Source organism: Mustela nivalis (assembly GCF_964662115.1).
Source record: "Mustela nivalis genome assembly, chromosome: 2".
NCBI lineage: Eukaryota > Metazoa > Chordata > Mammalia > Carnivora > Mustelidae > Mustela > Mustela nivalis.
The window spans coordinates 103,464,324-103,487,108 of record NC_139021.1 but is presented as its reverse complement, the minus strand read 5'-3'; positions in this window follow the sequence as shown (position 1 = coordinate 103,487,108).

Here is a 22,785-nt window from a genome sequence, read left to right as displayed (position 1 = left end):
CCCATCTGCCCTTTATGAAGCCTGTGGATCCATATGTGTCCCAAGACACATTCTCTGTCTTTCATCCTTCAGATATTTACTAAGGGAGGCTGAGATCTGAGTGAATGAGCTGTAGCATCTCAGTGACTTCCTGTGTGTGTTCCTTATCTTACATGAAATCCAGTCCAGTGGGGCTCTTGGGTGGCCTTCTGGGCAGCTATCCTTCCACCAATGGTTTTGAGATTCAGATCAATTTCCTGTTGTGAGGCCGCCTTCAACACATGGCTTCTGTGGTCACCAAAGAGGCAAAGAGTGATGGTAGACAAGGCTTTAAAGCTCCAGGTTGGAAGTGACACTTAATTTCTGTGTTCCTTTTGTTGCAACCAATACCATGGTCCTGTCTAGGTGCAAGACACATGGAAAGTATAGTTGTATGATCAGAAAGAGGAGGTAGCTTAGTGAATGGTTGGCCACATTGAGGATGGAGTATTCCTTTTTTTTTTTTTTTTTAAGATTTTATTTATTTATTCAACATAGAGAGAAAGAAAGTGAGTACAAGCAGAGGGAGCAGCAGAGGGAGAGGGAGAAGTAGGCTCCTTGCTAAACAGGGAGCCTGATGTGGGCCTTGATCCCAGGACCCCGGGGCAGAGGTCAGCTGATGCATCCAAAACCAAAGAACACCAAAGGTTTCCAGCCAACCAAAGAAGCACAGACAGATTCTTCCCTAGAAGATTCAGAGAGAAACATCCCTGCCAACCCCTTGATTTCAGGCCTGTGAAGAACACGTTTCTGTTGTTATGTCACCCAGTTTGTGGTAATTTGTGAGGGCAGCCCTAGCAAATACAGATGGTCACTCAGAGTTGTTTCAGTTGAGGCAACAGGGCCAGGTTCTTGTACACTCATGCTGACTGATCATTGGATGCAGTCTGTCATGGCAAGGGGTAAAACCTGGACTCAGGATCTTTCTGTGGCTGAAGGCAAGTGGTAGAGAGACTGTGAGTAGCCAGCAAGTGGTGCTCCCAGCAGCCAAGAAAATGCACCCCTCAGTCCTGATAGGGAATCTGAGTGGCACACACAGATCTACTTGGTGCTGGGCCACTTGAATCTATTTACTCTATACAGTAAGTTGATAGGCCTTGTGGAGAGCTGGCTTGCTTCTCTAGGGAGTTTACCAAAGGGAAACCAGAAGGATGGGCTGTAGCACTCCCTGCAACAGCTGTTCTTGAGAACACAGTGGCTGCTCTTTGTCTTCTACAACCTACTAGAGATTCTTCTGCTCTTGCCTCTCAACACTGCTGGCCCAGGAACTACGGAGAAAGTCCCTGGGGAGTTGCCGAACCAACTCTTTCCTGTCCCCCCCACCTCCTCAACCCTACCTCCTTCTGCTGATTAGTGTCAATACTCAGCCAGTTGGGTTTCACCTTCCATCACCTGAGGAACCTGAAGTTGATCAGAGAGCAGCCACACCATCAAGCCCCGTGGGATTTTTACTAAATTCTCTGTAAAACCACTCCCCCTGTGGGAAGCACTGGAACTTTGCAATCATGGGAATGTGCTTTAAGTCTATACTGTCTGTATAGTATCAAACACTTAGATGTGGCTAATGTACCCAAACAACTGGATATTTAATTGATTTTATTTTATTTATTTTTTAAAAGATTTTATTTATTTATTTGATAGAGAGATCACAAGTAGACAGAGAAGCAGGCAGAGAGAGAAACAGTCAGAGAGAGAGTAATAGGCAGAGAGAGAGAAACAGGCTCCTCGCTGAGCAGAGAGCCTGATGCTGGGCTGGATCCCAGAACCCTGAGACCATGACCTGAGCCGAAGTCAGAGGCTTAATCCACTGAGCCACCCAGGTGCCCCTTGATTTTATTTTAATTCATTTAAATTTAAATAGACTCAGGTGGGAAGTGATGGGTAGAGCTGTTCTGGCCATGTGATGTCCTGGCCCTTTTCTCATTATGTCCAGTGCTTGATCCACTTTTCCTGCTCTCCAGCTAGAGGAGGTGAGATTTTCTTATTATGCTGCCAATTCACCATGCATTGCATATCAATCACCCTCCGCCTTTTCTTGTCTTTTCCCAGCAACTTGACCATCCATGGCCTTGGTGGCTTTTCCTATCTTCACAATGACCTTCAAATGCCTGAGATGAGGTATCTGCTGATGTTTTTTATCTTTGCTTTTAGAAGAAAACACCACAGATTGAAACGAGACCTCTGGTATGCCCTTCCCTGTTGCCATTTCGCTTCCCCTTCTCATGTCCAGAGAAAACTGATCTCGTGAAATCAGTGTCACTATTTCCTTGTAGAATATCGTCTATCATATGTAACAATTTATATAAAGGGTGGCAAATGCTTTGTGTCCTTTTGTGATTTACTTTTTGAATTCAACATTATGTTTTTGAGGTAGTTATTTGAATAATATTACAGTGTGTTTATCTGTTCCATATTTGATCAACAATTTAGTTATTTATAATATTGCAATGAAGAGTCTTATCAGTGTATCTCCTTGAATATATATATATATACATACACACACATATATTTTGAATATATAAATTCCTCTGGTTTAGAGTATGAAATGAGAAATGGAGTCACTTCTCCAGTGCAATACAAGCTTACAGGATTTGGCAGATTTATTGCTAAATGTGATGCACAAGCTCACAGTCCTATTGGCAGTATGAGAAATAATGTTTAGAATCTTTACCTACAATTAATATTATCAGACTTCAATTTTTTTCTATTCCAACAGGTTAAATGTACCAATTATTTAAATATGTTCTTCTCTGATTTTTAGGGAGATTGAATACCATTCCATTTGAATATTGGGCATGTGTTAAATTACCTATTCATATCCTTTCTGCATCTCCCTATTTTCTGCTTTATTAATTTATAGGAGTTATGTTTTACATATAGAGCACCGTACCTCTGTCGTGAACGTGGACAAATTTTCCTCTTCTGAAGTTATTCACTTTACTAGTTGTGCCTTTTTTTTTTTTACACCATTGTAAAATAGTCACACTTATCACTGCACCATTATTATCATTGTCATGGGGTTACTGTTTGTACTTTTGTTGTCCTGCTGAACAAATTCTTTCCTTCAGAATCATAAAAATACCCACTTACCATCTCTCCTGAGTATTTAACGTGAAGGTTGTAAGCTTTGTTTGTTTGTTTGTGGCTTAATTGCTTCATTTACTTTTATGTACACTTAAATAAAAATGGTTAGATATACAACCTACTTGAAATTGATTCTGCTGTCTAGAGAGTGTAGAAGCGCTCAGATTTCCCTACGGATAAATAGTTATCCAAACATCACCTATTTCATTGTGCTTTCTTTCTCCAGACATCTGTAATTCTCTTGCTACCATAGATTTCATTTCCCTAGTAGCATGGATGTGGGCTCAGTGCTATTCCAATAATGTATTTCTTCTAAACCTGCAGCAAAATCATGGGGAGTGGGGAGAGCAGAAAGGTTCTTCCTTTTTCTTTAAACTAGGAGACATCAGGATGCTCTCATATGTTGTTGATTTCATGTATATTATTAAACCTTCCATTCAGGGTACATACTGTGATGTCAAAAATTGGACTAGAAATAGAAAGTTTGCAGAGACAATAACAACCTCTGAAGATATCTGCTACACTTTACCCTCTGATGTACACATTTCCCTCTTCAAACTTTCTTTTCATCCTATTGCCACTCAAATACAGTGGGCTTGTAAAAGATCTCAAGTGAGAAGATGTGTTTTTTAGTGCAGCATAGGGTGGGATAGGAGGAAGTCTTATTTGTATAGAAATGGAATTTTAAATAGTATGTCTAAATTAGTCAAAAATATATCAATAATAATGAAAAGATACAACACAGACATCTATGAAAACTAAATGTGCTTCTCAAATAAATTCATACAATATAATAAAGAGCCTGACATTAACAGTCTTTGAACCTTGCTAAAAAAGTTTGTTGGCTTTGTTTTTTGTTTTTTTTTGTGTGTGTGTTTTGTTTTGTTTTTTAGTGTAGTTGACATACAGTGTTAACGTTAGTTTCAGGTGTGCAACATAGTGATTCGATATCTTTATATGTTATATCTGTCATCATAAAACACTATTACAGTACCATCAACTATATTCCTTATGCTGTGCTTTTTTTCCCCCTGTGACTTATTCATTCCATAATTGGAAGACTGTATCTCCCGTCCCCTTCACCCATTTTTCCCATTGCCTCAAACCCACCTTGTCTTTGGCAATCATCAGTTTGTTCTCTGTATTTGTAGGTCTGATTCTCCTTTTTGTTTGTTTACTCATTTGTTTGGTTTCTTAAATTCCACATATAAGTTAAATCGTATGGTATTTGTCTTTCTCTGTCTGACTTATCTCATTTAATACAATATCCTCTAGGTCCATCTCTGTTGTTAGCAAATGGCAAGAGCCCATTCTTTTTTATGGCTGAGTAATATTCCATCGTGTATATATACACCACATCTTCTTTATCCCTTCATGTATTGATGTACACTTGGGTCTCTCTCATTTTGGCTATTGTAAATATAGGGGTACATGTATATTTTTGAATTACTGTTTTCATATACTTTGGGTAAAAACCCAAGAGTGGAATTGCTGGGTCATACAGGGGTTCTATTTTTTAAAAAGTCTTTGAGGAATCTCCATACACTTTTCCACAGTTGTTGTACCAATTACATTCCCATGCACAGTAGTGAGGGTTCCTCTTTCTCCACATTATTGCCAGCACTTGTTATTTCTTGTCATTTTGGTTCTGGCTGTTCTGGCAGGTGTGAGGTGATATCTCATTATGGTTTTGACTTGCATTTCCCTGATGATGACTGATGTTGAGCAACTTTTCATGTGTTTGTTGGCCATCTGTATGTCTTCTTTGGAAAAAACGTCTATTTAGGTCCTCTACCCACTTTAATCAGATTATTTATTTTATTTGATGTTGAGTTGTAGAAGTTCTTTATATAGATTTTGGGTATTAATCCTTTATAAGATGTATCATTTGAAAATATCTTCTCCCATTCAGTAGATTGCCTTTCGATTAGGTTGAGAAATATGTTTTGTATGAGCAATCAAACAAAGTAGGGTGATCAGTGGATGCAGTATAATTCACTTAAAGTTCAACTATATTAAAGCTTCGAAATACTGTTAATTATTAGTTGTTTTATAAGAACTTGGCATAGCTTCAGGAAAAGCCAGTGTTAGACAAGACCATTACAAATAACCTTCCATTTGTAGTCCAAAATGTCACTTCAGCATATCTAATTCAGTTTTCAAAATCATTCACATTTAATATTTTTATTTAATAGGCTCCTGACTATGTGGTTAGGAAAAGATCCTAATATTATTTCCTATTTTACTGATGGAAAAAATGGAAATACCAAAATACTTATGATTTGGAAATGACTAGAAAGATGTGGTATGGTAGAAGTCAGCATTTATTTTTCCTCTTGCCCTTGCTTATTTTACAACTTATGTTTTTGTCATTTTACCTCTGGTATTAATCATATTTTCCTTACCTATAAAAATGAATTGTATTGCGGGACGCCTGAGTGGCTCAGTTGGTTAAGCAGCTGCCTTCGGCTCAGGTCATGATCCCGGCGTCCTGGGATCGAGTCCCACATCGGGCTCCTTGCTCAGCAGGGAGCCTGCTTCTCCCTCTGCCTCTGCCTGCTTCTCTGTCTGCCTGTGCTCGCTTTCTCCCTCTCTCTCTGATAAATAAAATCTTAAAAAAAAAAATGAATTGTATTGCTTGGCTGAACAATAAAATTATCTCTTTTAATAGCTAAGAAAATAAGGTATTTTGACAGTAATCCTTCAGTATTTCTACCAGAATAAATGTTCCATTTATTTCTTTTAATATAAACAAATAAAATAAAATAAAATAAGTGGCTAATTTATTTCTCTCCAAGCTGACTTTGGTTTGTTCATATCCCCCTGGACCTTTTACTCATTTCTTCTGTTTCCGCATTGGTCAACACATTGCCCTTTTGCACTCCTAATAAGTTACATATTAAGGAAGGAGATGCAGTAACTATTTGATTCTTGTTGCTAACACCAAGAAAAGTCACTCTAGTAGAATGTTGATGCTTTTATCTAAAATGAGATTTTTTTTTGAATTACCAGTGAATTTCATTTATCATAGTATCTCTGTCCTCCATTACCACAAGTAACAGAGTTGACGCTCATTTAATTATCTTTTTCAAATATGCAGGTTGTTCCAGAACTAAATTCCTATTAACTAAGAGAAATGGATATTACTGTAATTGAATAGCTAAATTGGCAGAGAACATAGTATACAAGATAAATTAGGAAGCAATTGACAGTAAGTACTATTTTTTCCCCCCTGACACCAGAAAGACAGCATGAAGAAAGCCAATTAAATTGAACATCTCATCAACCTATTAACAAGTATACAATTACACTTCAGGGTTTATCTTTCTAACATTTGATTTAAAGCACAGTGTTAGCTAAGGAAGTTATATATATATATTTATATTATATTATATATTTATATATTTATATATTATATATTTATATATTTATTATTATATATTTATATTTTTATATTATATATTTATATTTTGACTTGATGGCTTGTATCTAAATAGCCTACCTGTTACTACTTTGCCTGGGAATTTAAAACAAATTAAGTCAGACCATATGAAGGTGTCTGATACACTAGATAAGAGATAAGAGTGTACACACTGCAGCTCTTCAGGTACTATATGGTTTTCAGACCATTCCAGAATTAAAATTAATTTGGAGGGTGTCTGGCTGGCTCATCACTTAAGTAACTGACTCTTGATTTTAGCTCAGGCCATGATCTCAGGGTCCTGGGATTGAGCCCCACATCAGGCTCTGTGCTCAGCAGGGAGTCTACTTAAGATTCTCTCTCTCTCTTTCCCTCTCCCTCTGCTCCTCCTCTCTCCCTTTCTCTCTCTCAAATAAATAAATTAAATTGAGGGGCACCTGGGCAGCTCAGTGGGTTGGGCCTCTGCCTTTGGCTTAGGTCATGATCCCAGGGTCCTGGGATTGAGCCCCATGTCAGGCTCTCAGCTCAGCCGGAAGTCTGCTTTTCCCTCTCTCTCTCTCTCTGCCTGCCTCTGCCTACTTGTGGTCTCTTCTCTCTCTGTCAAATAAATAAATAAAATCTTAAAAAAAAATTAAATTGAATACTGAGTGATTTTAGGCTAAATATGTACTTTTTCTAACTCCACATCCCTAATACTTCCATGTTGTCTTGTACCCAACACACTTCATTCCTTCGCCTTCCTGGTCTGACTCTTGAAGTCATTTGGGTATATTATTGCCTGTTCTGGATAATTCCGATCTTCACTAAATACTTCAGAGCCTCAACGGCTGTTTCTTTGGGGGCAATTGTTGCAATCACAGCTTATCACTTAATCTACCTGAGGTGTCATTTTCATAACCAGAAGACCAGAACAAAGAATTACGTACTAGACTGTATTTTATAAAAAGTCCAGGAAAGAGAAAAAAGTAAAAGTAGGGAAAGTGGGTTTTTTTCTCTTTCAATTATTTCAAATCAAACTAGACAAAACAAATTCACTTTTCCCCTGAAGAAATAATAAATAGTACAATTAAACCCTTATCCACCCCCCCAAATCTGAAAGATGTTTCCTATTGTCTTAATGATGTCTCATTTGTAGATATTATCCTTAACCCTGAGGCGATGAGACAAGCAAAACACTCGTTCATTCAGTCATCATTCCATCACACAACACATTTTACTTGACATGAATAGGTTTGTGGATATAGCATCATGGGTAAAACCAGAAAGGGACCCTGCCTTCACAAAATGTACAGTCTACTTAGGAGACCACATATAAGTGAAATGATTACACACACACACACACACACACACACACACACGACACTTGTGCCAAATGCTCAAGCAGTGCGTGGTGCTGTGAGAGCCTATAATAGGGGTGTTTGAGTCAGTGAAATTGACAAAAACTTCCTTAGAAGGTAATACTTGAGCTGAGACTTTAAGGATAAGTAGGCATTAAGTAGCTAAAATTAGATGTTCAGATGGATAGGCATTGAAGGGCTTTTGAAGGAATAGCAGAATAGGAGGCTGGAAAGGTAAGTTGGGTAAAATATCAAAATCCTGAAATATGTGGAGACCCCCTGTGATTTATTTTCTAAACTGGCATAATTCTCCAGAGTGAGGAGGGAGCTATCAGTAATTATGACAAGGTAGTTGGTATAGAGGGGACTGGGCTGTAAGTCATTCTGTCTCTCAGGAGGCTGACTCTTATATGCCACAGGGTGTTGTCAGAGGTCTTTTAAGGGGGGCAGGAAAATAATAAGAGGATTTTGGAAAGGTTGGTATGGCATCTCTGTGAAGGTAGGTATGGCATTTGCCTGGCCTTTTTGAAATCTAAGTTACTATTTTATGTATAAGTCTTATTTATCCTTTGGCTAATAAACAGTTTTCCAAGTTCAGTTTATTTTAATGAAACAAAATTTAATTTTCATTTAAAGTGGCAGAATTATTTATTAAAGTTTTAACTATATAAAAAAAGATGTGTATGGAAATTTACATGACTCTCCAGATATCTGGAGAAGACATTATTTTAATCTGCTTTAGGTTTTTATATTTTTTTAAGATTTATTCATTTATTGTTTTTACTTATTTATTGAGAGAAAGAGAAGGAAAGAGAGCCTGTGGGGGTGCTGGTGAGGGGCAGAGGGAGAGAGAGAGTCTCAAGCAGACTCCCCGCTGAGCAGAGCCCAGCTCATGGCTTGAGCCCATGACCCTGAGATCATGACCTGAGCCAAAATCAAAAGTTGGACTCTTAACCAACTGAGCCACCAAGGCACCCCTCAAAGTATATATATACCATTCCCCATTTAGGTCCACACTTATCTATTGTTTATACTCATTCTTTTTTTTTTTTTTTTTTTTTAATTAGTAGACTCCATCACCATCATGGAGCTTGAACTCATGACCCTGAGATCAATAGTTGCATGCTGTACTGACTGAGCTAGCCAGGTGCCCTTCCACTTAACTCTTTAAAACCACCTTTTGCCCATGTTTAGAGTAAGGTTCCATATTTCCTGAATACCTTTGTTCTTTATTCAGTGTTTTCCTATATAATCTATCTTCTGTCATCATTCTGGGATATTGTGGCATCATACAGATGCTTTTTTGCTCTGTGTATCAGGAAGAGGCTGGAAGGGGAAGAGAGGACTACTGTGCAGAGGGAGAAGACAGAATCAGGACCAGATAGTCTAGGGTGAGTGGGTAGATGCATTGCATTTTGAACACACAGAAGTTTGGATAAACAGCAAACAAAGACATATTAATGAATGAATTTTTGAGAAGTGTATATACCTTTGGTCCAAAGAAGGAGCTGAGATCAGCAGCTGGGGATTTCATGTGGCTTTGAAGGCCAGAGTTGGATTGACATGCACATTTCAGTTAGAATATTTGTGGAGAATTGACAGTTCTTCGAAGTCTTCAGGTTCAGTAACTCTCATCTCTATTCCCTCAGTGTTCCTCACTCACGGTGCCACAAGGGACCTTCTACCTTCATGATTTTCTCACGAAAGCTTCCCTCCTCTTACCTTTGTCTCCTTCCGCCCTGCTAACTCTCTTCTGTATGCCTGTCTTTCCCCTTTGCCCCCCTGTTCCTCCACGCGATCAGCTATCACGTGTGTATCTCATCTCAGGTAGACTCGTCTTCTGATAGTCATTTTGCAAATCATTCTGCAGCACATCTAGGCCATGCCTGTAATGGCTACTTGATTTGTTTTTCATTGCCCTCAAAGGTCCAATCCTGTTTTCCAAGATGGCCTCCCTTCCTACTCCCAGGAAAAGAGAAAGAACCAATTTGATTTCAATTTTTAAAAGTTTTTCCTCTTCCACCTCAGAGTTCCCCAGTGTCATTACTACCAATTACTCTACCTTCCTAGTTACACTGCCTACGTTCTTACACTATAATATGATTGCTCTAGTCACCTCTTCCACTTTTCAGCATTTTACCATTTTACTGCTTTGAGCTGCACTTTCTTATTATTTCAGCAAATAAGGTTGTTCACATCTTTGCCACATTTCCAGAGAAGTTTTGGCTCCTCTCCTGACTGAAGTGAGAATTATCATGATAAAATCTATGACAACAGGTTCTGTTCAAGTTCAAGGAAAAGGAAACATATGGGTGGTTGACAGCATGCACGTGTTACATACACCAGGACCACCCGGGAGGAGCCAATTCTCAACCACAGACATTGGTTTTATTTATAACAGATAAAGACAATTCTCTTTTAAGTCAGTTTAGGAAAATGGACGATTTGAACAAATATATTTATTCTCAGTATGGAGGTATTTTCAACAGACAGTTTTGTTCCCCAAATAATTTTTGCTTAATCTTTAGACAAAGCAGCATTGCTAAGAGGTGTTTTAACATCTGATCTGTCCATGGAACTGACATACAGCCTTTGGGAGCACAGCGTGATAGTTTTGCCAAGTGAGGCAAAGGTCAAGGCAAGTGTCTATGGCAGGATCTGAACCTGGATGGGTGGTGTACGTGGACAGAGTAAAAAAGGCAGAGTAGGACAGAAACAAATCAAAGCGCTTGGGATGAGTCCCACATCTGCTGAATTATTCTCTGAGACTCGTAGTCTTATCCTCTGTACTCAAGCTGTCTCTCTCATCTCTTTACTGCCCCTCCCACTGAGGAATACCTCCCGTTACTTACAGTAAAGGACTTTGAAGGTATCAAAAAGAAAATTCATTATTGCTTCAAAAAGTTTATGATATGAAGATCGTTAGACCCATAGAGATATGTTGATTTCTAATTCTATTCACTAAAGGTTACTCTAGGAGTTGGAAATATTTTCTTGGTGAAAAAAAATACAGTTCACTTCTTTCATACAAGTAGTGGTCTTGGCATTTTATGACAGCTTTACAGAGTTCATTTAATACATTTCAACTGCTTCCCCTCACCCCCGGAAGGAGCCTTTGTGTTTAGGATGTGAAACCCCTTCCATGATTCCTGCCGTGTATAAATTTTGTGTAGAGGAGACTTGAGTAAACCATTTCCTGCAGACAGTCCCCACTCCCTTCTCCTTCCTCTACAGTTTCACACTTGGAGAAATCACCCACTCTTCTAGGTCACATCCCATGGCTGCACACATAGAAGATCCCAGCCTTCTCGTCGCAGGAAATGTCCACTCTTAGGTCTCAAAGTACACATTCAACCTTTACAGTTCTATGTAACCCTTTCTCCATAAATCAGTATACATAATATCAATCCCCATGCTCTCTCTATTAATGGGTCCTACAAAAATTTGAATTCTCGGTCCATGATGAAAATGCCGACACACAGGTTTTTATTTTAAAACATTTACTTGGATAATAAATGATACAGTTTGTTTCATCCGGACAGCTGGAAGACCTGAGGCAAGTTACTGCTGAGGTTTGGCTATGTAGCTCCCTACAGACTCCTGGACCCTGAACCCAGACTGAGTCTACATCCTGCACAGAGCAGTCTGTGTGAAGTGACTTTGTCAGACCTAAGGGGTAGCCTCGTGATACCAAACCAACTTTTGTGATCAAATGCTCTTGATATTGGATAGAGAAGCTATTTAGAAGCTTAGTGCTTTTTCCCTCCAAAATTACTTGTCTATTAAAAAAAAAAAAAAAAAGCCTCTTGCACATTTGCACCGGATTGAAAGTTAATAGAAAGTTCTTCCTCTAGGTATCTCTTCAGGTGATCTGCCTTAGAGGCTCCAAATTAGATTCTCACCTCAATTTCCTTGTCTCTTCTAAGGATATTACCATTTTTCCAATTACTTTCACTCAAAACCTTGGAGTTCTCTCTGACAGATCTCCCCTTTTCTCAGTATGTCAAAAAAAATTTAAAAATTCTCGCTATTCCCCCTGACACCTTCTAAATCCGGGCCTACGGTGATTCATTTTCATTCCACTCAGCACACTGTTTGACTCGATTTCAAGAATATTGTCCTCACACCAAAACTCATCTCTAATTATGACACCAAAAAATCTCTCTCACGCAACATGTTATTCCTCTGCTGAAAAATCTAAATTGTGCCTCTATAGTGTTCAAAATGCAGACTCTCCTTGCAAAGGTCTCCATACTCTATTTGCCCTGTTTTCCATCGTATTTCCCAGTCTTGTTCAGTGTGGACTCTCCACTCTGATAGGGTCAGTATCTTTATTCGCCTTGAATCCAGTGTTTTTTGTTTTTTGTTTTTTTCTTCTTCTTCCCTTTTCTTTAAATTCCTTTTATTTTTCAGTGCGCTGGTTCTTTACTATCTCAAATTTCCAGTTTACACAGCTTGGTTTTCAACAGGCTCTCAACATCTCTCACCTCCTACATTAACCCCAGCCTTACTCTAAATAGGCACTAATTATATCTTAAACAGGGTGTTAGTGTTTCATAGTGAAACACTTCCTGACCACAGGAATCTGCTGGATCCTGGAGGCCTCGGGTCCTGACAGGTTTCTCCTGGTTACCTGCCTCTTCAGTCTTATCCTTGGTTTCTGAGCCACAGACTGTTCTCTCCTTTTATGAAATCTGACCACATATAAAAATAAAATTCCTTAATTAAAAAAAAAAAAAGAATGTGAAATTGGAAAAATAAAATTCCTTATCATGCTTCCTTTTGGTCTCTTTGTGTGATTGTAATCCAGAAACACAGTCCTACCCTAAAACTGAGCCTCGTTTGGATTCTCTTGGTCATAACAACTCCATATTAACATATGAATGTTTTCCCTTGAACGAAATGGGCTGAAGTCTCTAAGTCAGACACAGATTTATTGAAACAGACAAACCAACAAACCCTACTAAGTTAGTTACTATCTGAAGCAACATGTCACAATGAGGTGGAATCCTATTAAGTCTGGTTTCTTCATTCCATCCGGTTATTGAGAGCCTCAGACTAAAATGATAAGCTTTAATTTTGGTAGAATCCCTTTAACATGAATGTTGTGCATTGGTAAATTTTTTGAAGGCAAAAACAGCCTTTTTTTTTTTTTCCTGTGTCTTCACAAGCCCTGGTAGAAAGCACAATACCCTTTAATTATTTTACAGTTTTATATTAATTATGTAAGACAGGGTTTAGCAATATGCAGCCAATAGACAAAATGTGAATCACTGCCCATTTTTGTAAATTAAGTTCTATTGGCACACAGCCATGACCAATAAGTTACATACTGTTGTTTGCATCTTGTCTGTGACTAATTTTCCCCAAGGATTGCAAAGTTGAGTAGTGGTGACAGAGACCATATGGCTGCAAAGTTTGAACTCATTCATTTATTCAAGTTCATTCATTCAGATTGTTGGCCGAATTCAGTCTCCTGTGATTGTGGAACTAAGGACCCTGTTTCCTTGCAGACCATCAGCTGAGAGGTTCTCTCAGTTCTTTATGGCCACCTGTGCTCTTAGTAACTTGGAAACCCCCAACCCCAGACCCACCAAGTTTCTATGAATTCTATGTTCCTATGAATTGGCAAGATTCAGTAACTTTTATTCACTTGTCAATTTCTATATTTATTTATTTATTATTTATTTATTGTATATTTATTTAGAGAAAAGTTTGCCTTGCCCAGTTATAAGAAGGCACTATGACAAAAATGCCTATATGCTGAGAGCCTTCTGACATTGAAATGATCTGTATCACAAGACAGCAATTTTTGAGTTCGCAAGTAAAAAATGACAACAGTATAAATAATCACTCAAGAACCAAAGCTAATTTATCCTCTTCTGTAAGGTTTTCCCTACTCTTTCAGCAAAGTTGATGTCCCCTCCTTTGTACTAGAAAATATCATTATGTGGGTCACCTGGGTGGCTTAGTTGGTTAAACGTCTGCCTGTGGTTCAGGTCGTAATCCTAGGGTGCTGGAATTGAGTCCCCACATCGGATTCCTTGCCCAGCAGGGAGGCTGCTTCTCCCTTTGCCTGACGCTCCCCTGACTTATCTACTCACTCTCTCACTCTTGCTCTATCTCTGGCAAATTAAAAAAGCCTTAAAAAAAAAAAAAGAAAATATCATTATAGCAAAGAAACATTCATGGTTGTTTCCATGTTTGACTTTCTAGTTATGAGCTTTACTGGGAGGAGGAGTCTATTTTGTTCATTTCTACTCATTTTGATACTTAAAAATAGAACTAAGTAAATGCTAGGTGCTTAATAATTGTTGGTTCAGGAAAAGGATGAATGGATGGTTACTGTAAGTTAGAAACTGCAATCTAGTGAAGGATTGTTTTCAACATTTCTCTTCATTTTATTCCTTAAATATTTTGCAGAATATTCTCAGTAAATGAGCTAACCAGGCACAGTTAGAAAGGATGACACAATTACTAATAATTTCATTACAAAATAGATATTAAGATGTTAATAGATAAACTCAATTGATTGAATATAATGGTGGGATAATTACTGTCTTATTTTAAAAATAATATTGTTGCCTTTGTCAAGCAGGTATGCTGTAAATATCAAAGATAGGCATAGATTGGGATAGAATATTGTTTTACCCAGATATAAGAAACCTAGTATTCCCATGAAGTGGGTCATTTGGCAAGTTTCAGTAACTTTTAATCCCTTGTTAATCTATATATATTTTTTGTTTTTGTTTTTCTTTGTTTTATTTTTTATTTTTATTTTTTATAAACATATAATATATTTTTATCCCCAGGGGTACAGGTCTGTGAATTGCCAGGTTTACACACTTCACAGCACTCACCAAAGCACATACCCTCCCCAATGTCCACAGCCCCACCCCCCTCCCGCGACCCCCCTCACCCCAGCAACCCTCAGTTTGTTTTGTGAGATTAAGAGTCAGTTATGGTTTGTCTCCCTCCCAATCCCATCTTGTTTTAACTATCATTATTTGATCATTGATCAGGGACTAGATTATGTACACTTACTTTTTAAAAAATTTACTGGGGAACCTGGGTGGCTCAGTCAAATGTCAGACTCTTGATTTCAGCTCAGGGCTTAGGGCCATGGGATCAAGGTCTTTGTCAGGCTCTGTGCTCATGGGGGAGTCTGCTTGGGATTCTCTCCCTCCCTCTCCTTCTGTTCCTTCCCCTCAGCTCAAGTGTGTGTGCTTTCTCTCTCTAAAATAAATAATTAAATCTTAAAAATTTATCCAATAACTCTTTAAAATAAACATGTTTAGTTTTCTTGTGGGTTAGAAAATTCTTACAAATGTATAATTTGCCATAGGTGGAATAGCTAGCCTAAAGAGGCCAGATCTTGTTATCAGCATTTACTTTTTCCTGTAACTGACCGCTAAGGTTAATTCAGTTAAATCATTTAATTCTCCTGGAAAAGTATGTGTTCCTTTATTAGTCAATGCATATTGCTATACAAACTACAAAATTGGTGTTTTCATTTTCTATTGCCATCCTAACAAATTAATGCAAATTCAGTTATTAAAACACACACACACACACACACACACACGATCTCACAGATCTGTAGGTCAGAATGCTGAGCCTAGTGTGGCTCAGCAAGGTTCTTTGCTTAGAATATCACAAGGTCAAAATCAATTTTTTGTGATTTATGCATTCTTTCTGGAGGCTTGGCAATGAATTTGCTTCTGAGCTCATTCATTCAGACTGTTGGCAAAATTCACTCCCCTGTTGTTGTGGAAACAAGGACCCCATTTCCTTGCAGCTATCAGCTGAGAGGCTCTCTCAATTCCTTATAGTCACCTGAGCTCCTAGTAACATGGAAACCCCCAACCCCAGAGCCACCCAAGTTCAATCAGCAGCAGCTCTATGGAATCCTTCTCATGTTTGAATCATCTCCCTGACTTTGCCTTTTGCCACCATGCAGAAAATTCTTCCTCTTTTTAAGGGCTCATGGGATTAGATTGGACCTACCTGGATAATCCGGAAAACCTCCCTATTTTAAGGTTCATAGATATAGGTGCATACTTTGCCCTGTACTATAACATATTGACAGGTTCTGAGGATTAGGGATTGAATTTGGGGGCTATCCTGCCCACCACACTTGCCACAACACCTTTCTTAGATAGAGAATTCTTGGAAGATATCAACACTGGCTTAATTATGCTGCAGTAAGAACCTCAAAATCTCAATGGCTTATGAAAACATGGTTATGATTTTATCAAAGTTTGTTTGCTGCCTGCCCTGCATTTGTCTTCTATCTAAGACCTGAAGTGACAAATCATCCTTTATTGGGAACATTGCCAGTGATCCTGTCAGAGTAAAAGGGATATAATGAGCCACCCAATGCTCCCGCCCAGAAATGACACACATCACTTCTTACACGTTACTGGCTGAAGCAAGTCACATGGTTTGTGTAACCCTCAACTTTTACCACCAGCCCAGAGAAAGTCAGTGCAAAGAGTAAAATAGGATATTTGATACAAAATAATATAATCTATGATGATATATACAACTTCTTGTCATTGCTTGATCTTCTGTTTGATTAGTTCTCAAACTACTCATACTGGTTCTCACTGTGAGGAGATGATACATTGTATCATAAGGATATTTTCATTCTCAGCACTCAGAATACACATAGATTATATAGATGGTCAGTGCCTAGAGGGATGAGACAGTTAACAGAAGGAATGCCTTTAGTAAGAACACAAGTAAGTCAAAAATTATGAACATATTGTAAGGAAAGCAAAAAAAGGGATCTTGCCTATATTTTCCAAAGCTCTACATAGAAACAAAACTAGACAGCAGCAAGAAATAATGGAGGAAATGCTGATCACCTTCCAAATTAGACATTTTAAATGTGAAGGATTAAAGTTGAATTGTGTTATATGTTATCTAAACAATCTCCCCATCTTAACTTTTGAAATCAACATAATATTGCTCTAATCTTCAAATAAATACCAGGGTTTTTTGGCTTGTTTTTTTTTGTTTTTTGTTTTTTTACAGAGGGAAAAAAAAATTCCACAAAGAGTTTCTAACATTTATTTAGCATCTCCCTTAAGTCTTATCTGGTAGAATGAAAGTTCTTGCTTTCTCTTTATGCTTTGCACCAAGCACAGCTGGGATCATTAAGGATTAACACTGTGCATTATGGTCGACATGGGTAGGGTGGCAGGGGGAGCCTGGAGCTGGAAGCTTGTCTGTATGTAGGGCTGCAGGTTGCTGTGAGGAAAAGACATTGAAGGGAGAAGCTACTCTGTGTATTCTTGTTACCATTCATTTATGTATTAATCCATCCTACAAACAATTAATATCCCAATAGTATGTGGAAGACTAACATATACAAGGTTTTTGTTTCATTTATTTATTTTTTTATTTGACAGATCACAAGTTGGCAGAGAGGCAGGCAGAGAGAGGGGGGAAGCAGGCTTCCTGCTGAGCAGAGAGCCCGATGTGGGGCTCCATCCCAGGACACTGAGATCACGACCTGAGCCGAAGGCAGAGGCTTAACTCACTGAGCCACCCAGGTGCCCCTCTTTTTTTTTTTTTTTCTTAATGGAGATTACAGAGATATATAAGAAACTGTTTTGAACTTAAAGAAACATTTGATCTCTGCTGTTTGGGGCTCCTTGGGACTTTATGTCAGTGTCAACAATTCAGTTGACTTTTACATTATGCAGATCATTGTTAAATATTTATTAACTCTAACCTTCTTGTGCACACTTGTGGTTTAGTGGTGCCCCCTCTTTGAAATTCTGATTTCTCTAGTAACTCTGAGCGATGAAGCCCTACTTCTTTGCTCCTTTAGGCCTCCTTTTCAGGCACCTGTTACAACACTCCCTATGACTTGTGGAATTATATATGCTATCCTCCTGCCATAAAGTAAGAGAGCATTTAAGGCAGGGCAGGAGTCCCTGACTCACTGTTGCAATCCAGATCTGCTGCTCCCAAAGTTTCTTGCACTTGGAAACGGCAACACAAACATAACAGCAGCAACAATGTCAAATTGAACTGTGTTTTTATGGATTGAAATTCTATAGTAATGCAGAATTTTACAGAAGCAGGCTATGTCTAGAAGCACTATCAAATCAAAAGAAATAGTAAGTGTAAGTCATAGATTTTTGGAGTTAAGCTATATAGAATAGTGTTAAATGTCAGTGAGAGAGAATGGGGTAAAAATGATGGTCTGCTTCTTTTGAATTAAAGATATAGAGTAAATTCAGATGTGGGAATGCCAGGTTAGAGAAGACATGATTTCTTTTTAAAGATTTATGCTAAGATTTAGCATTGTATCAACCTCAAGTTTAACCCAAAGTGTAGACACACGCCAAGAGACATTTCCTAGACAAGGTGTCTTGGCCTGGGATTCCCAGAAGGTATGCCCTGAGGCAGAGGGTTTATGTGTTATTACTTTGTTGGAAAGTCCGATCCAAAAGCAGAAGTGGAAGGTAAGTGGACTGAGACAGGGAAGGAGGGAGAGCCAGCACAAAACTGAGTTACAGAGCTGGCCACTTCTGTAACTGACTGCTTGGTATGATGGTGCCACACAGTTCAGCACCCACTCGAAAGGTGAAGGGGGATTTATCTACTAACCCCTTTAAGTTTTATCTACCAACCCCTTTTCCAGTTGGTTAAATGTTCATCCTGCAGGGCACTAACCTCTGAACTCCTAGATCATGCTGTGTGAGTGAGCACGAGCACCAAGCAGGATCTTGAAGCAACATTGAGAGGGTATCCTGTGATGGTGGGCTAGAGGCGTGCCAAGAAGGCAAGATGTAAGTCCTGCTGACTGCATGTGTGTGGAGACGGAGCCCACTATGGGCCAGGACAAGAGGGAGGGGAGGTCAGGAGCCTGGGAGGGATCTAAAATCTGCTTTGAGACTTTGCTGGAACAATGTATTTAGGATTTATTGCCCATCCTTTACGAGCTCATGTAGTCTATGAACACGAATCCCTACCCTCTATCCTCCAGATTTTAAAAGGGGAACATTCAACTGGACCTTCAGAGCAGATTTCTAAATGAAAAAGTTATAGGTTATAAGTACTAAAGTGAATAAAGTTCAATACAATTTTAAGTAACTGTTTTATCAGCTCCTTAATTCATAGAAACAAGCTAATAGTTTTCATTTGGAATTAGGTCCAAAAACATCACTCCTTAAAGCCCAAATAAAATGGTAAGAAAATAATCCATGTAGGAGGCTTAAGTGGGTAGGAGAAGAATAAATGAAACAAGATGGGATTGGGAGGGAGACAAACCATAAGTGACTCTTAATCTCACAAAACAAACTGAGCGTTGCTGGGGGGAGGGGGTTTGGGAGAAGGGGGTGGGATTATGGACATTGGGGAGGGTATGTGCTTTGGTGAGTGCTGTGAAGTGTGTAAACCTGGTGATTCACAGACCTGTACCCCTGGGGATAAAAATATATGTTTATAAAAAATAAAAAATTAAAAAAAAAAAAAAGAAAAGAATCCATGTAAACGAAGAAAAGAAATACTGTTGCTATTTTAATTTGGGATCTATAAGAAAATCTTGATTGTTAAGGATGAATGCAACCACAAGTATGAGATAGAACTGTCACTTTAAATCATCTGATATTGCAACTTACAGTGGTGACAAGCAGGTTTGCTCACAGTGCGTGCGCTCTATGCTTTTTAAAATTCTTTCATTAATTGTTGAAGGTGTATTGACAGGTACAGTTCTGTGCTCAGCCTATTTTAAAAGTAGTAATAAATATGTCATTATCTTATAAGATTTTACAGTATAATGGAGAACAGATAACTAAGCAAGCAGTTATAAAACTATGCAAAGTGACCTGGTAGGAGTGAATACAGGGAATAGGCATCGGGAGGCGGGTACCACTTTCTGGCTGTTAGGTCCCAAGGGAAGACTTGAGAGGAGCTGATAACCAAACAGAACTTTAGAGAAAAGCTGGAGCCTGATGGCCATTGGCATTGAGGAGGGAGAGTTGGGAGATCTCTTTGGGGAGGAGTGGGTACCGAGGCCATTTTAGAAAAATGTGACCTTCAGAGAACCAACCACAAATAATCATTAAGGCTGGAAATATAAATAGGAGTTATATCAGGAAGGGCAACCCTAAGGAGCTTTCATGCATAGATGCATGACTCACTGGAAAATCTCTAAGAAGAGAGTGGGACATTCAGATTTGTGTCTTTGAAAGATCACTTTGACAGTGGAGTGGAGATAGGAAAGTAAGATATAATGTGGTTGCTGTAACCTAGTAAAGAAACAGCCTTAAACTGAGATGTTAGCAGCAGGGATGGAGGTATGTGATTCATTTTATGAGAATCCACATAAGTTGGGGACATACTGAATGAACTGAATGAAGAGAAAAATGAGTCAAAATTTCTGGCTTGAGCAACTCACTGGGAGGTATTATTATTCACCAAATAAGAAATACCAGAAGAGGCATAGGGATAGGGGAAGGGATCTTGGGGGATGGATGCAGAGAATAAGACCACGTGAAAGGATTTCACTTGTATAATAATATTTAGTGATTGTTTTTTGTCAGTGGACTGAACCAGACTGACTTTATCAGTGTATTTGAAATAAAATAATTAATTTTTATGTGACTCTACTAATAAAATCAAGATTAACATGAAATGTTCATGGAGTTAGCCAATCATTTAATCCACACAAATTCCAAACTTTAAGCCCAATATTTATCATATATGCAATTCCGAGTTGTCTGTTTTTCTTCTATAGCTATTTGTAAATAGATGTTGAAATGTATTTTCATAGACTAAGTAGAATTTATTTATTATTTTGTGCAGTAACAGCACAGTGATCTTACTGATTTATTATCTGATTAATATTCATTGATGGATTTTGCCTGTAGTCATTATTCTGGTGAGTTTCTGCTTCCCTGTGTTTCTGTTTATCTATTTGTCTGTCTTTCTGTTGGTCTATCTATCTATTTCTATATCATCTCTATCTCTCCTTTATTGTTATCTATTTATTTATTTATTTATTGGGCCCTTCTTTACTTTCCAGTACACACAACACTCCAGGACTATCTTGTGTTTTTCCTGCAGTCCTGGAATCAACAACTTCGCCAATGAGCCCATGAGCCCCGGGTCCTTTACAGGTACATGGTGTTTAGAAACAAAGATGTAGGCACAGGATATTCTCATTGTTGCAACACCACTTCTTCAAACACCTTACAATGAAGAGAACTAGGCTATACATGTCTTCATAATAGCTCATGCATACACATACAACTGCATTTCTGTGTCTATTGGCATAAATATGTTAAATTATGAGCCCATATTAAGATCTCTGATCTCAGTCCAGCACCAGAGTTCATTCTAGCCTTCCCATTTTTCTTATTTTTAACTTCTGTCTTCAACATTGAGAAACTTTGCTTTAATTATTTACCACATTGTACTAATCTATTCAACCCTGGTATACAACTAAAGTAATTTTAGGATTCATAATCCAAACCCTTGTAAAAAACAAATTTACTAGGTACAGTCCAGTGTTTGTGTAGAGTCCCTTTGTTTTCTTTAGCCTTACATTATCTAGTTAAATCAGCATTTTTTTTTTTAGAGTTACCTAAGTTGTTTCTTTCTTCCCCATATCTTTAAATAGGATTATGTGATTCATTGGTAATGCAATTTTTTCACAATCTGGTAGGTCTTTAAAAATTAACATATAGTAGAATTCACTTTTTTGTAATATACAGTTCAATCAGTTTAGACTAGTGCAAGGAATTGTATATTCATTATTATACTTCATACGTATCAATACCAACATGTCTAAATTCTCCTGTGCTATCCCTTCAGAGACAGCTACTGACCTCAGCAATCACTGATTGCCTTAGAACACATTTTTTTGTTTTTCCTGAGTGTCAGAAAAAAAAAAAATGGAATCATAGGATATGTAACTTTAACGGTCTTGCCACTTTCACTTAGCAAAATGCATTTAATATTCATCCATGATGTGTGTGATTAATACCTTCTTATTTTATTGCTTACTATATATGTATTCCCAAGTATGAACATATGCTTTTATTTCTCTTGGGTATAGACCTAGATTTGGGATGGATTCTCTAAAGATCCTTTAGAATTTTCTATATAAACAACCATGTTGTCTGTGAATAGAGACAATTTTATGTTTTTTTGTTTGTATGACTTTATTTTTCTTATCTTATTGCATTGGCAAGAACTTCCATTATAATGTAAAATAGGTGTGGTAAGAGAAAACATCCTTCTCTTGTTCCCAAACTTAATAGAAAATTTTCAGTTCCTCAGTTAATCATGATGTTAACTCTTAGTATTTCCTAGATGCCTTTTATCAGGTTAGGAAGTGCCCTTATAGTCCATTCACAGGTTGCTACAAGATTTCATTTGTTTTATCAAGAAAGGATGTTGAATTTTGTCAAATGATTTTTTGTATTGAGAAAGTCATTTTTTTTTCTTTATTGGTATTTTAATGTGTTGAATTACATTGATTTTTGAAAGTTGAAGTAGGGTACCATAAACCTTTTTTTAGTTTTTATTTAAATTCCAGTTAGTTAACAAACAGTGTAATATTAGTTTCAGGTGTAAAATTTAGTGATTCAATACTTACATACAATACCTGGTGCTCATCATAAGTGGAGTCTTTAATCCCCATTCACCTATTTAACCCAATTTCCCATCCACCTCCTCTCTAGTAACCATCAGTTTATTTTCTGTATTTAAGAGTTTGTTTCTTGGTTTTCTTCTCCTTCTTACCTCTGTGATGATTTGTTTTGTTTCTTAACTTCCACCCATGAGTGAAATCATATGGTAATTGTCTTTTTTCTGACTAACTTATTTCACTTAACATACTACTCTCTAACTCCATCCATGTCATTGCAAATGGCAATATTTAATTCTTTTTTTATAGTT